The following is a 14843-nucleotide window of genomic DNA, read 5'->3' on the forward strand; positions in this document are numbered from 1 at the left end:
AGACAGACTCGACCTCGACCTCGGAGGAGCCTCCACATCGCCCAACCTAGGGCACGGACCGACCACGTCAACAGGAGGCGCCATCATTACCCTGCCCCAAGCTGACTCAGGCTACGGGGAACAAGACCGGCGTCCCATCTGGCTCGCTCCGCCAGACAAGTAATGATGGCGCCCCGCACGCTCTATGACGACGGCGGCTCTCAGCCCCCTTACGGAAGCAAGAGGACGTCAGCAAGGACTCGACAACCCCGACAGCTGTCCTTCCGCCAGGCTCCAGCGCTCCTCCGACGGCCACGACACCACACGAACCGGGCGCCAAAACCTCTCTGGCTGCCACGATGGCATGTACTTAGGGCGCTAGCTCTCCTCCGCTAGACACGTTAGCACTCTGCTACATCCCCATTGTACACCTGGATCCTCTCCTTGCGCCTATAAAAGGAAGGACCAGGCCCTCTTAGAGAGGGTTGGCCGCGCGGGGAAGAGGACGGGACAGGCGCTCGCGTGACGCCGCTCGCTCCCCCTCCCGCGTGGACGCTTGTAACCCCCTACTGCAAGCGCACCCGACCTGGGCGCGGGACAAACACGAAGGTCGCGGGATTTCCACCTCTCTCCCTCTCTCGCTCCGGCTGCCTTTTTCCCCCCTTCGCGCTCCGTCTCGCGCCGACCCATCTGGGCTGGGGCACGCGACGACATTTCACTCGTCGGTCCAGGGACCCCCCGGTCTCGAAACGCCGATAGTTGGCGCGCCAGGTAGGGGCCTGCTGCGTGTTGACGAACAGCTTCCCGTCAAGCTCTAGATGAGCAGTCTCCAGCAACCTTTCCGGCCCGGGACGGTGCTCCGTTTCGGGAGTCTTGAGTTCATGTCCCTCGACGGCAGCTACGACATGATACTCCTTCCCCCGCCGTGCGACAGCGACAATGGCGGCCGACAGCCCGCCCGCCGGCGGCGGAATCGACGACGTCTTCCCCGCGTGGTGGAAGAACAAGATTCGAGCTCACCCCGCCCTCTCCCCCGCCGACGGAGGAGGAGGCGGGGCAACCAAGGCCAAGCAGGAGGCGGCACCTCGTCGGCTGTCGAGCGAGTCGACGGCGCCGGTGCCCCAACGGGGGGCGCGTCGGGCATCGACTTCGCGTTTGAGACGAAGACGAGCGTCGTCTCCCCGTGACACACCAATTCCAAGCAAACGGACGACGCCAGCACGCTCGCGAAAGGCTTGCTGGGCGTCACCCTCGTACCTGAGACGACGGTGCAGTCAGTCCCTGACGCGACTTCATCACCGCCCGTCGACCAAGAGGTACTGACCGATTCCCATCTCACGCCTCTTGGATTCAGCCTCAACCCGCCAAGCGGCTTCGCTTTGGCGGACGCTCTCGTAGAGGCGAGTCCGAACCCTCTGGGGTATCGTATGCGGTCACCCTGGGACCGGCTGACGGGCGTCTCGACCTACGGGCCCTCGGGGTCCGAGGAAGAAGATGAGCCCGACTTCTGTTGGGACTTCTCCGGACTTGGTAACCCCAGTGCCATGCGGGACTTCATGACCGCATGCGACTACTGCCTTTCCGACTGTTCCCACGGTAGCCGCAGCCTCGGCGACGAGGACTGCGGCCCAAGTCGTGAATGTTTCCACGTCGATCTAGGGGGTCCCTCCGAAGGCAACCATCTTGGTATGCCGGAGAACGGTGATCTCCCTAGGCCTGTGCCTCGCGTTGACATCCTACGGGAGCTAGCTGTGGTCCCCGTTCCGGTGGAGGGTCATGACCCACAGCTCGAGCAAATCCGCAGGGTGCCGGCCAGGCTCGACGAGGGAACAGGAGCACTTGAGCCGATCTGCCGGGACGTCGGGCAGGAATGGGCGGGCCAACCTCCGGCCGGGGAAGTGCGTCATCTACCCCAGGGCTTCCAACACCGCATCGCCGACGATGTCAAGGTGAGGCCGCCACCCGCTTCCAGTGGGGTCGGCCAGAACCTGGCTGCAGCGGCAATGCTCCTCCGCGTGATGCCGGAGCCGTCAACCATCGAGGGGCGGCGAATTCAGGGAGAGCTCAAGAATCTCCTGGAGGACGCCACGGTCCGACGGGCCGAAAGCTCCGCCTCCCGAAGGCAGGGGTACCCCTCGGAACATCGCGCCGCGACTTCCCGATTCATGCGGGAAGCCTCGGTCCACACCGGGCGCACGCGCAACACAGCGCCTAAGGCCCCGGGACACCTCGGCAACGAGCACCATCACCGCGACCGTCGGGCCCACCTCGACGAGAGGGTGCGTCGAGGATACCACCCCAGGCGTGGGGGACGCTACGACAACGGGGAGGATCCGAGTCCCTCGCCCGAACCACCCGGTTCGCAGGCTTTCAGCCGCGCCATACGACGGGCGCCGTTCTGGACCCGGTTCCGGACCCCGACTACTATCACAAAGTACTCGGGGGAGATGAGACCGGAATTGTGGCTCGCAGACTACCGGCTGGCCTGCCAACTGGGTGGAATGGACGATGACAACCTCATCATCCGCAACCTCCCCCTGTTCCTCTCCGACACCGCTCGCGCCTGGTTGGAGCACCTGCCTCCGGGGCAGATCTCCAACTGGGACGACCTGGTCCAAGCCTTCGCCGGCAATTTCCAGGACACGTACGTGCGCCCTGGAAACTCCTGGGACCTCCGAAGCTGCCGGCAGCAGCCGGGAGAGTCTCTCCGGGAATACATCCGGTGATTCTCGAAGCAGCGCACCGAGCTGCCCAACATCACCGATTCGGATGTCATCGGCGCGTTCCTCGCCGGCACCACTTGCCATGACCTGGTGAGCAAGCTGGGTCGCAAGACCCCCACTAGGGCAAGCGAGCTGATGGACATCGCCACCAAGTTCGCCTCTGGCCAGGAGGCGGTTGAAGCTATCTTCCGGAAGGACAAGCAGCCCCAGGGCCGCCCACCGGAAGATGCCCCCGAGGCATCAACTCAGCGCGGCGCCAAGAAGAAGGGCAAGAAGAAGTCGCAAGTGAAACGCGACGCCGCCGACGCGGACCTTGTCGCCGCCGCCGAGTACAAGAACCCTCGGAAACCCCCCGGAGGTGCCAACCTCTTCGACAAGATGCTCAAGGAGCCGTGCCCCAATCATCAGGGGCCCGTCAAGCACACCCTTGAGGAGTGCGCTATGCTTCGGCGCCACTTCCACAGGGCCGGGCCACCCGCGGAGGGTGGTCGGGCTCGCGACGACGACAAGAAGGAGGATCACCAGGCAGGAGAGTACCCCAAGGTCCGCGACTGCTTCATGATCTACGGAGGGCAAGCGGCAAACGCCTCGGCTCGGCACCGCAAGCAAGAGCGTCGGGAGATCTGTTCGGTGAAGGTGGCGGCGCCAGTCTACCTAGACTGGTCCGACAAGCCCATCACCTTTGACCAAGCCGACCACCCCGACCACGTGCCAAGCCCGGGGAAATACCCGCTCGTTGTCGACCCCGTCATCGGCAACATCAGGCTCACCAAGGTCCTCATGGACGGAGGCAGCAGCCTCAACATCATCTACGCCGAGACCCTCGGGCTCCTGCGTGTTGATCTGTCCTCGGTCCGGGCAGGCGCTGCGCCTTTCCACGGGATCATTCCTGGGAAGCGCGTCCAGCCCCTCGGACAACTCGACCTTCTCGTCTGCTTCGGGGCACCCTCCAACTTCCGAAGGGAGACCCTCACGTTCGAGGTGGTCGGGTTCCGAGGAACCTACCACGCAGTATTGGGGAGGCCCTGCTACGCGAAGTTCATGGTCGTCCCCAACTACACCTACCTCAAGCTCAAGATGTCGGGCCCCAACGGGGTCATCACCGTCGGCCCCACGTACCGACACGCGTTCGAATGCGACGTCGAGTGCGTGGAGTACGCCGAGGCCCTCACCAAATCCGAGGCCCTCATCGCCGACCTGGAGAGCCTCTCGAAGGAGGTGCCAGACGTGAAGCGCCACGCCGGCAACTTCGAGCCAGCGGAGACGGTTAAGTCCGTCCCCCTCGACCCCAGCAGCGACGCCTCCAAGCAGATCCGGATCGGCTCCGAGCTCGATCCCAAATAGGAAGCAATGCTCGTCGACTTTCTCCGCGCGAACGCCGATGTTTTCGCGTGGAGTCCCTCGGACATGCCCGGCATACCGAGGGATGTCACCGAGCACTCGCTGGATATCCGAGCCGGAGCCCGACCCGTCAAGCAGCCTCTACGCCGATTCGACGAAGAAAAGCGCAGAGCCATAGGCGAGGAGATCCACAAGCTAATGGCGGCAGGGTTCATCAAAGAGGTATTCCATCCCGAATGGCTTGCCAACCCTGTGCTTGTGAGAAAGAAAGGAGGGAAATGGCGGATGTGTGTAGACTACACTGGTCTAAACAAAGCATGTCCGAAGGTTCCCTACCCTCTGCCTCGCATCGATCAAATCGTGGATTCCACTGCTGGGTGCGAAACCCTGTCTTTCCTCGACGCCTACTCAGGGTATCACCAAATCAGGATGAAGGAGTCCGACCAGCTCGCGACTTCTTTCATCACGCCCTTCGGCATGTACTGTTATGTCACCATGCCGTTCGGCTTGAGGAATGCGGGTGCGACGTACCAGCGGTGCATGAACCATGTGTTCGGCAAACACATTGGGCGGACGGTCGAGGCCTACGTCGATGACATCGTAGTCAAGACGAGGAAAGCCTCCGACCTCCTTTCCGACCTTGAAGTGACATTCCGATGCCTCAAGGCGAAAGGCGTGAAACTCAATCCCGAAAAGTGTGTCTTCGGGGTACCCCGAGGCATGCTCTTGGGGTTCATCGTCTCCGAGCTGGGCATCAAAGCCAACCCGGAGAAGATCACAGCCATCACCAGCATGGGGCCCATCAAGGACTTAAAAGGCGTACAGAGGGTCATGGGATGCCTTGCGGCTCTGAGCCGCTTCATCTCACGCCTCGGCGAAAGAGGCCTGCCTCTGTACCGCCTCTTAAGGAAGGCCGAGTGCTTCATTTGGACCCCTAAGGCCGAGGAAGCCATCGGGGACCTGAAGGCGCTCCTCACGAATGCGCCTATCTTGGTGCCCCCTGCTGCCGGAGAAGTCCTCTTGATCTACGTCGCCGCGACCACTCAGGTGGTTAGCGCCGCGATTGTGGTTGAGAGACGAGAAGAGGGGCATGCATTGCCGAGACCTGCATCAACCCTCCGCCAAGACCGACTACACGCCCGAGCCCGAGAAGGCCTCGACCGAGCCTAAGGCACCCTCGGGTCAGTCCGAGGCACCCTCGGCCCGGCCTGAGGCACCCTCGGCCCAACCCGGGGCACCCTCGGCTCGGCCCGAGGTACCCTCGGCCCCCAAGGGTGAGGCACTGCGCATCGAGGAGGAGTGAAGCGGGGTCACGCCTAATCGAAACTGGCAGACCCCACACCTGCAATATCTCCACCGAGGAGAGCTACCCCTCGACAGAGCCGAAGCTCGATGGTTGGCGCGGCGTGCCAAGTCGTTTGTCTTGCTGGGAGATGGGAAGGAGCTCTACCGCCACAGCCGGAAACGCCTTACGACAAGGTTTCTACTGGCCGACGGCGGTGGCCGACGCCACTCGAATTGTCCACACCTGCGAAGGGTGTCAGTTCTACGCAAGGCAGAACCACCCCTTGTAGAAGGAATCCGGGGGCTACACGCACCCCTAGGAAGGGCTGTTCGTCATCACCCAAGTTCTGAAGCTCGGAACGAACAAGCCGACCGACAGTCAAGGCGAGGTCTACACCAACACTTCGAACATCCAACAGCTACGTCGCTTCTACCCTAAAGATGTGTTCAAGATTTTCGTATACCTCGTTCCCACGCAAAAATTGGTCATCAAGGAAGGGTCAGCCTTGCCTCGGCAAAGCCCGACCCTCCCTCGGGGGCTAGAAGGGGGGAACCCCCTCTGCGTCAAAATTTTCAATCAAAAAGGCTTCTGCGTTCCCCCGGCTATGTCAGAAGCAGGACCCCAAGAAGCGAACGCGGGTGCATGTAAGTGGCAAGGCTGACTGAGCCGAGGGACTCCTACGCCTCTGGGTTACGGATACCTCACTCGTCACCCACCACGAAAAATGACTCCTACTTGGGCAAGCCACCCTGCTATTGACGGGCGGGGCCGGACACGCAAAAATGAAAGGAAAAGGGGCACGACTTTATGCTACGATAATAAAGTGTTCAGGCCTCGGCGGCCGCAAAAAGACACACGTGCATTCAAAGGAAACTGCTCCGACAGAGTTAGGCATCGCCCGGGGAAGGAGTCGCGCCTTCGGCTTCGTCCCCGCCCTCGGCAAAGTCCACCCCGGCTTCGGACGACGGCACAGGCGGGAGGATCTCTGCCTCGAAGGTGGTCGCCAGCACTGCGCTCGGACCTGCAGCGGCCTCGTCGAGCCTCTGGACTTCAGCCAGGGCGGCTTCATCTTCGTCAGGAAGGCAATACCCCTCGCTGACCCGCTCCAGATCCACGACGTAGTGGGAAGCGAGCACGGCGAAGGCCTGCCTGACGCCGTGGTGTAGCGCCTCGCGGAGTCTACCGCGCACGTGATCGCCCAAGGCCTGCAGGAGACTTTGAGGGGAGCTTCCTGAGGGGACGTCGCCGAAGCCAAAGACCCGGCAGAAGTCCGAGATGGCCTCGGACATGGCCGCGTGGTCGGCCTCCCTCTGCTCGGCCGCCCCGGCAAGCGCCCTGGTGGATTCATCAAGGGCGGACTCAAGCTCTGCGAACAGCTAGAGCGCAAGGCCTCAAACACAAGTGGAGGAAACAAGCTGAAACGAAAACCGGAAATGGCTAGGACATACCTCCGGCTCGGGCACGCTGCTCCAAAGCTGCGGCCTGGGCTATGGCTAGGTTTGCTGCAAGGGCTCCAGCCCGGCTTTCGGCCTCGGCAGCCCGGCCCCGGGATTGGTCTCGCTCATCGGCGACCTGGTCGAACTCCGACTGACGTCGCTGCACCTTTGCACGTGCCGCTGCCGCCTCTGCTCTCAGATCGGCGCAGAGCAACCGAAGGTCCGCCACCTCGGCGCCCTGCTGGGAGAGGCGCGCAGTAGCCCCGACAAGCGAGGTCCTCAGGGATCGCAGCGAGCCCCAGATATCGACCTCGTGGCGGATGAACGACGACTTGGCGGCGCTCAGATCCGTCAGATCCTGAGGGAAGGAAGCGGGGCGTCACAAAAGACGCCTTGGTCACAAAAAAGGTATGCCTGAAACCATTACCTGGAGGATCTTGGGGACGTCCCTGCTGAAGACCTCCAGCGATGACCGGAGCGACCCCACCGTTGCCTCGGCACACTCGCGGAGCTCGTCCCAAGACTGCTCCTCCCGCTCATCGTCAAGAACGAAGAAGGGATCCGAAGCCTCACGGGTCCGGAACCGGAGCAACTAGCGCTGCCTCCTAGAGCTCCGCCGCGCGGGGACAAGGCTACCGCTCGGTGGGACGGATCGCGTTTCCACGCCCCCCTCCTCCGAGGCACCGAGCGTCGACGCCTCGGCCATCTCAGCGTCGGCGGCGACAGGCCGCTCCTCGACCAGGACGGCAGCGGCTTCAGCGGCAGCTGGCGCCAGCACCGGCGGCATGTCCGGTGGGCCCGAGGCCACATCCGCGCCAGCCGCCTCCCCCAGCAAGATGGCCGCCTCGGTAGAAGAGCTGGCCTCGGGAACTCGCTCCACGACGAATGGTGCTGCCTGAGCCCCCCGCTGTGGAGCGCCTTGCGAGAAGGTCAGCTGAACAGCGAGGCCCGGCACGGCACCGGCTGCGGAAGCCGACGCCGTCTTAAGGGCTTTCCGGGGAGCCAGATCGGTCAGGCCATGGCTTCGCTTGCTGAGGAGGAAAGAAAAGTCGCGGTCGGGACATACGAATGAGAAGCCAGGACGAAGGCATTCCAAGATACTTACCCGCTCCGGGCCATGATCAACCGTGCCTGAGGAGAGGTCTCTCAGATCTCGACCCCCCGAAGGCACCGCCGAGGTCCGCCTCGCCGTCAGCTTCGGTACCGCCCTCGCCTTGGGCACCTTGGACGCCCGGGAGACGGACTGCCCAGGCGCTGCCACGACGACCTGAGGGTCACCCTCCTGCGCTGCCGGCGTGGCCGACGGCTCCCGGGGAACAGACGCCTCGGCCTGACTCCCCGGGGTCACCTCAACTTCCCCGCCCGAGGGGTCAAGTACCCCCTCGGTCTACCCCCTCTCTTCGGGCCGGGACCTCGGCGTCCCGACTCCGGGAACTGACGGCGCCAGCCCACTCAGGGGCTGGCTTGACGACTCCTGGCCTAGCCCCAAACCCGGGCTGAGGCCGAGGCGGGCAGCCATGTCGTCATCCTCGTCATCATCTTCATCATCGTCGTCGTCGTCAGGCGTTTCCGGTGACGGCTCCCTCGGGAGTCCCTCCCTCTCCTGCCGACGACGGAGCTTTTCCAAGGCGTCTCGGGCCCGCGTCCGCTCATGGGCCCAGGCCTTCTCCGCGTCCTTCTTTTTCTTCTTCTCCTCCGTGGCAACCCGCCGCGCTGCTCGGTCCACCGCGTCCTCCGGGACCCGTGGCCGGGAAGGCTTGTGCCACCCTACCTCCTGGGGACGGATGGAAATCCCGACCGTAAGGACCAAGGGCAACCTGACGCAAGGAGAAGGAAGGAGCGGACATTCACCAGGGTCACGCACTTGTGGTCGGGACGCATCAAGGGCTGAGAGAAGGCACTGGCGTCCGGTTTTCCCAACGCGACGGCCACCCGCCCGTGGAGAACGTTGATGGGAAGAGGATCCGAGGACATCCGCGAGCCCTCCAAGTCAGCCTCCGGCGTCATCTCCCAAAGCGACAACCGCCGCTCTGCCAAGGGAAGCACCCTACGGCGGTGAATGGCGGCAATCACTCCCGCAGCGGTGAGTCCTCCTTTCCGCAACACCTCCAGGGCCTTGAGAAGGGGCTCGAGGTTCTTCTGTCTGTCGTGCGGGGTCCCGTAGAGCCAAGCATCGGCGGCGGCGGTGACCACTCGCTGAGAAAACGGCGGGAGCATCTCATCGTCATTCCGGAGGTAGAACCATCGGCGCTGCCACCCTTTATTCGAGGACGCAAGGATGGCGGGGATGTACAGCGACGCCCGCGACTGCCTCAGCTGGAGGATGCAACCGCCGGCCCGCACTGCCGCGCGGACCCTTCTCTCCCCCGTCGGCGAAGCAAAAAGCTTCGCGGAAAAGAGATGAGTCCACAAGTCCCAGTGGGGGCGATCCCCAAGTATCCTTCGCACACCGCTACGAAGATGGCGGCTTGCGAGATGGAGTTGGGGCTGAGGTTGTGCAACTCCACCTCATAGTTGTACAGGATCGCCCGCATGAAGCGGCTTGCCGGCACACCGAACCCCCGCTCGTGGAAGGAGACGAAGCTCACGACATACCCCGGCGGCGGGGACGGGGCGGCTCCGCTCGCGGGAGGAATCCACTCCGGCTGCCTCTCATCAGAGAGAGGGCGAAGTAAACCCTCGACAACAAGATCCTCCAGGTCATCCGTTGTGACCGTGGAGAAAGGCCATGGATCGCGCGGCGAGATGATGGTCACCCGGTCGGCCATCACCGAGCAAAAGGGGTGGCGGCGGAAGGAACTGGGTGGGCGGTTTCCTTTTCTCCGGCTAAACCTCTCAGGTTGCGAAAACCTAAGGAGGAGGTGAGAAGCGAAGCAAAGAACCATCGCCAGACCCTCCCCCGAGTATATAAAGACCAAGGCGAGACCCGTTCAACGTTTCGCCCGGACCCGCCGCGGGATTCAAAAACCCAAAGCGAAACGGTCGTTCCTCGAACGGCTTGCGCACGCACAACGGCCACCTCGCGAACCGCCCGCTCCGTCGCATTAACTCCGCGGCGCGACAGGCGGCGCCTCTGGCAGGAGAAGCGAGCGACGCTTCGCCTTCGCCATAATGACCGCGTCAAAAAAGGTACGCCACGTCATTCGATTTCGTATCCTTTTCCTCTTTATCTCTCTTACAACAGGGACCGGGAAAGGGGGGATACCCCGAAAAGGATCCTTCTCCGTGAAGGAAACAGGCTCCGAGCCTCCCTACTGATCAGAGGTTCGAAGGCTGGCCCTCGGAGGGGTTTAACAGCCGCCTCAGAGCGCGTGGCTCCACACCCACTACTGGTCAGAGGTTCAAAGGCCGGCCCCTCGGAAGGGTTCAACGGCCGCCTCAGGCCACTCGGGCTCCGCGCCCACTACTGATCAGGGGTTCGAAGGCTGGCCCTCGAAGGGTTCACAGCCGCCTCAGACATAGAGCGAGGGATGACCCTAGGTACGTTCGATACATAACCGAGGCTCGGGCTATGCTCCCGAGGTACCCTAGGACATTTCCAAGACCAGCGGGAACGATCTTGTAACGGAATCCCATCAGAGGGAGGCATCGAGCCCTCGGACCCCGTCGACAGGGGACCAGGTCCGGCAGGTCACCCGCAGGTACTTTTGGGCGCGCCTCTGGGCCTCTAGCCGACCCCTAACAAATGGGGCACGAACGTCCGCTCGGATTACCCGCCAGCAGCTCACCGGAGACACCATGTTCGGCGCCCTCCGAGGGCAACATGGCGCTTTCCCCCCTCCTCCTTGCGGAAAGGCGACGCAGGGGTGTATGTAAAAAAGTCGAGTTTGTCCCTGACCGTCCTCTCGCCCTGTGCAGAGGCTCGGGGGCTGCTCTCGCAAACCCGGCTCCGGCCAAATCGTTGACAGCGTCAACATACCAGCCTGAGAACTTGGGACCCGACCGTGCACCCGGGCTACGGCCAGCTCGCATGAGGGAACGACCAGACCAGCCAAAGCATTGCGCGAGGCATTAAGACCTCGGAGGAGTCAAACCACTCCTCCGAGGCCTCGGGGGCTACACCCGGCGGGTGCGCTCGCGCGCACCCACTGGAACAAAACGCAACCGAGAAAGGCTGGCCCCCTTGCAAAAAAGTGCGACAAAAGCCTCCAAGCGAGTGTTAACACTCCCTTCGAGGCTCGGGGGCTACTTTCGGGGACCATAATTAGGGGTACCCTTAAGACTCCTAATTCTCAGCTGGTAACCCCCATCAGCACAAAGCTGCAAAGGCCTGATGGATGCGACTAAGTCAGGAATCGGTCCATTCGAGGGACTCGATCACGCCTCGCCCGAGCCCAGCCTCGGGCAAGGGCAGCCGACCCCGGAGGATCTCCGTCTCGCCCGAGGCCCCCCTCCAGCGACGAACATACTTCCGGCTCGCCCGAGGCCCAGTCTTCGCCAAGAAGCAACCCTGGCCAAATCGCCACACCAACCAACCAAATCGCAGGGGCATTTAATGCAAAGGTGGCCTGACACCTTTATCCTGACGCACGTCCTCCAGTCGACAGAGCCGAAGTGACCGCAGTCACTTCGCCGCTCCACTGACTGGCCTGACAGAAGGACAGTGCCGCCTGCGCCGCTCTGACTGCTTTGCCACTCGACAGAGTGAGGCTGACAGGCAGTCGGGCCCGGCCTCAGGCACCATAGGAAACTCCACTTCGCCCGACCCAGGGCTTGAACTCGGGCTCAGCCCCGGAAGACGGCGAACTCCGCTCCGCCTGACCCAGGGCTCGGACTCGGGCTCAGCCCCGAAAAAGACGGCGAACTCCGCTCCGCCCGACCTAGGGCTCGGACTTGGGCTCAGCCCCGGAAGACGGCGAACTCCGATCCGCCCGACCCCAGGGCTCGGACTCGGGCTCAGCCCCGGAAGACGACGAACTCCGATCCGCCCGACCCCAGGGCTCGGACTCGGGCTCAGCCCCGGAAGACGACGAACTCCGATCCGCCCGACCCCAGGGCTCGGACTCGGGCTCAACCGCGGAAGACGACGAACTCCGCTTCGCCCGACCCCAGGGCTCGGACTTAGCCCTGGCCTCAGCCGACGGTCTCCGCCTCGCCCGACCCGGGGGCTCGGACTCGACCTCGGCCACAGAAGACAGACTCGACCTCGACCTCGGAGGAGCCTCCACATCGCCCAACCTAGGGCGCGGACCGACCACGTCAACAGGAGGCGCCATCATTACCCTACCCCAAGCTGACTCAGGCTACGGGGAACAAGACCGGCGTCCCATCTGGCTCGCTCCACCAGACAAGTAATGATGGCGCCCCGCGCGTTCTATGACGACGGCGGCTCTCAGCCCCCTTACGGAAGCAAGAGGACGTCAGCAAGGACTCGACAGCCCCGACAGCTGTCCTTCCGCCAGGCTCCAGCGCTCCTCCGACGGCCACGACACCACACGAACCGGGCGCCAAAACCTCTCCGGCTGCCACGATGGCATGTACTTAGGGCGCTAGCTCTCCTCCGCTAGACACGTTAGCACTCTGCTACACCCCCATTGTACACCTGGATCCTCTCCTTGCGCCTATAAAAGGAAGGACCAGGGCCCTCTTAGAGAGGGTTGGCCGCGCGGGGAAGAGGACGGGACAGGCGCTCGCGTGACGCCGCTCGCTCCCCCTCCCGCGTGGACGCTTGTAACCCCCTACTGCAAGCGCACCCAACCTGGGCGCGGGACAAACACGAAGGCCGCAGGATTTCCACCTCTCTCCCTCTCTCGCTCTGGCTGCCTTTTCCCCCCTTCGCGCTCCGTCTCGCGCCGACCCATCTGGGCTGGGGCACGCGACGACATTTCACTCGTCGGTCCAGGGACCCCCCGGTCTCGAAACGCCGACACATATGCTTCTGTTTCTCATGTTTCATATGCTTCTGTTTCCTAAGGGAGATAATGCTTCGAAGGACGAAGGTCTTTAACCATTAACATTTTGTGTTGCCTTGTTCTTAACTCATAGCATTTGAGAACAAGTCCCCAACACTGTTTTAGTCAAAGGTTAGCTTCGTTTGTATGTAGAAACATTCGTGAAAACACATTTTTTCACGTCGAAGCTATATGTTAGTCAGATGATTGTTTCTTCATCAACAAGTGAGCCTTGACATGACTTTTATTGTGTTCTTAAGACAATCATGCAATACAGTTAATTAGAGGACCTTCGGCAATGTAGGCCACAACACTATTAACTAAGGACATGTGCTCGACTTCATCTTTGTAAACTAATATCATCGACAAATTAAAAAAAACATTATTGGCTAAGGACATATGTGCGAACACAAGGTTGGTTTGTCTTTTTTGGTTCGGGTTGATGATGAGTGATTGTCAACGGGTGGCATCTCGGGTTGAGTTAATCGAGGCGTGAGTTATGTGTGTACAACCATGTCTGTCGGCTTTGTGAGAGCACCTAGAGGGGGGGTGAATAGGTGATCCTGTAAAAACTTAAAACTTAAGCCACAAAACTTGGTTAAGTGTTAGCACAATAATCACCAAGTGGCTAGAGAGAAGTCTTGGCAAAACACAATAACCACAAGAGAACAATCACACAGATGACACAGTGGTTTATCCCGTTGTTCGGCCAAGACCAACGCTTGCCTACTCCACGTTGTGGCGTCCCAATGGACGAGGGTTGCAATCAACCCCTCTCAAGCGGTCCAAAGACTCACTTGAATACCACGATGTTTTGCTTGCTTTACTATATCCCGTTTGCGAGGAATCTCCACACTTTGGAGCCTCTCGCCCTTACACTTGAAGTTCACAAAGAAGCACAGAGTAAGGGAGGGATGAGCAACGCACACAAGACTCAAAAATCAGAGCAACAACACGCACACAAGTCGCAACAAGAGCTCGCAACACAACCCAATGAGTTTACAACTCAACTAGAGCTCTAGATGCTATCACAAAGAAACAAATGCGTGGAATCGAAGTCTCGATGCTTAGGATTGCTTTGAGTATGCTTGGTGTACTCCTCCATGCGCCTAGGGGTCCCTTTTATAGCCCCAAGGCAGCTAGGAGCCGTTGAGAGCATTCTAGGAAGGCTGATCTTGCCTTCTATCGACTGGCGCACCGGACAGTCCGGTGCACACCGGACACTGTCCGGTGCCCGATTTCTTTCCTTAACTGGCACAGCCGACCGTTGGCAGCCAGAGAGCCGTTGGCGCACCGGACATGTCCGGTGCACACCGGACAGTCCGGTGCCCCCTTCTAGCCGTTGGCTCGGCCACGTGTCCCGCGCAGATCGCGCGGCCGATCGTTGGCTCGGCCGACCGTTGGCTCACCGGACAGTCCTGCTCACACCGGACAGTCCAGTGAATTATAGCCGTACGTCACCGGTGAATTCCCGAGAGCGGCCAGTTCGCCCACGCCAGTCTGGCGCACCGGACACTGTCCGGTGCACCACCGGACAGTCCGGTGCTCCCAGACTGAGCAGACTTTGGCTGAACAAAGCCATCTCATTTCCAATTCGATTTTTCCTGTTTCCAGCACTTATACACAATACATTAGTCTTTAAAACAATGTACTAAGTCTGAGAAACATACATTTATCCCTGATTTGTACTTTGTTCACCATTTTATACTTAGGCACTTGTATTGGACACTAAATCACCAAAATACTTAGAACCCTTTCACTTTGTGGCGTGCAAGTGTGGAGCATAGGGATGATGGTCGACCACGAATGTGAAAGTCATGTGAGTTCGTGCCGATGGACCGGGAGTGGTGAAGAACGAGCGCTGTGACTTGACCGAGAGACCGGAGCCGTGGTGGCTGACACGTGGGACAAGCACTCACGCGAGGACGTGGCAGAGCGGACCATGTTGCCAGCTTGATCAATGATTGTCAAGAATAGTTCTAGAAAAAAAGCTTGAGCTCAACGAACCGGCTCGGGCTCGTAGCGGCTCGGAGTAGCTCGGTGTTTAGGGCATGTTTGGCTTGGCTCCGCTCTAATTCAGAGCAACTCAACTCTAAAACTCTAGGTGAAGTAGCTCTAGGGTTTAAGTTGTTGTCTCATAACCAGTGGTAGTGACAGAGTTTTTCTCTGGAGTCTCGTCGAACACGCC

Source organism: Zea mays, chromosome 8, assembly GCF_902167145.1.
Source record: "Zea mays cultivar B73 chromosome 8, Zm-B73-REFERENCE-NAM-5.0, whole genome shotgun sequence".
NCBI classification, from domain to species: Eukaryota; Viridiplantae; Streptophyta; class Magnoliopsida; order Poales; family Poaceae; genus Zea; species Zea mays.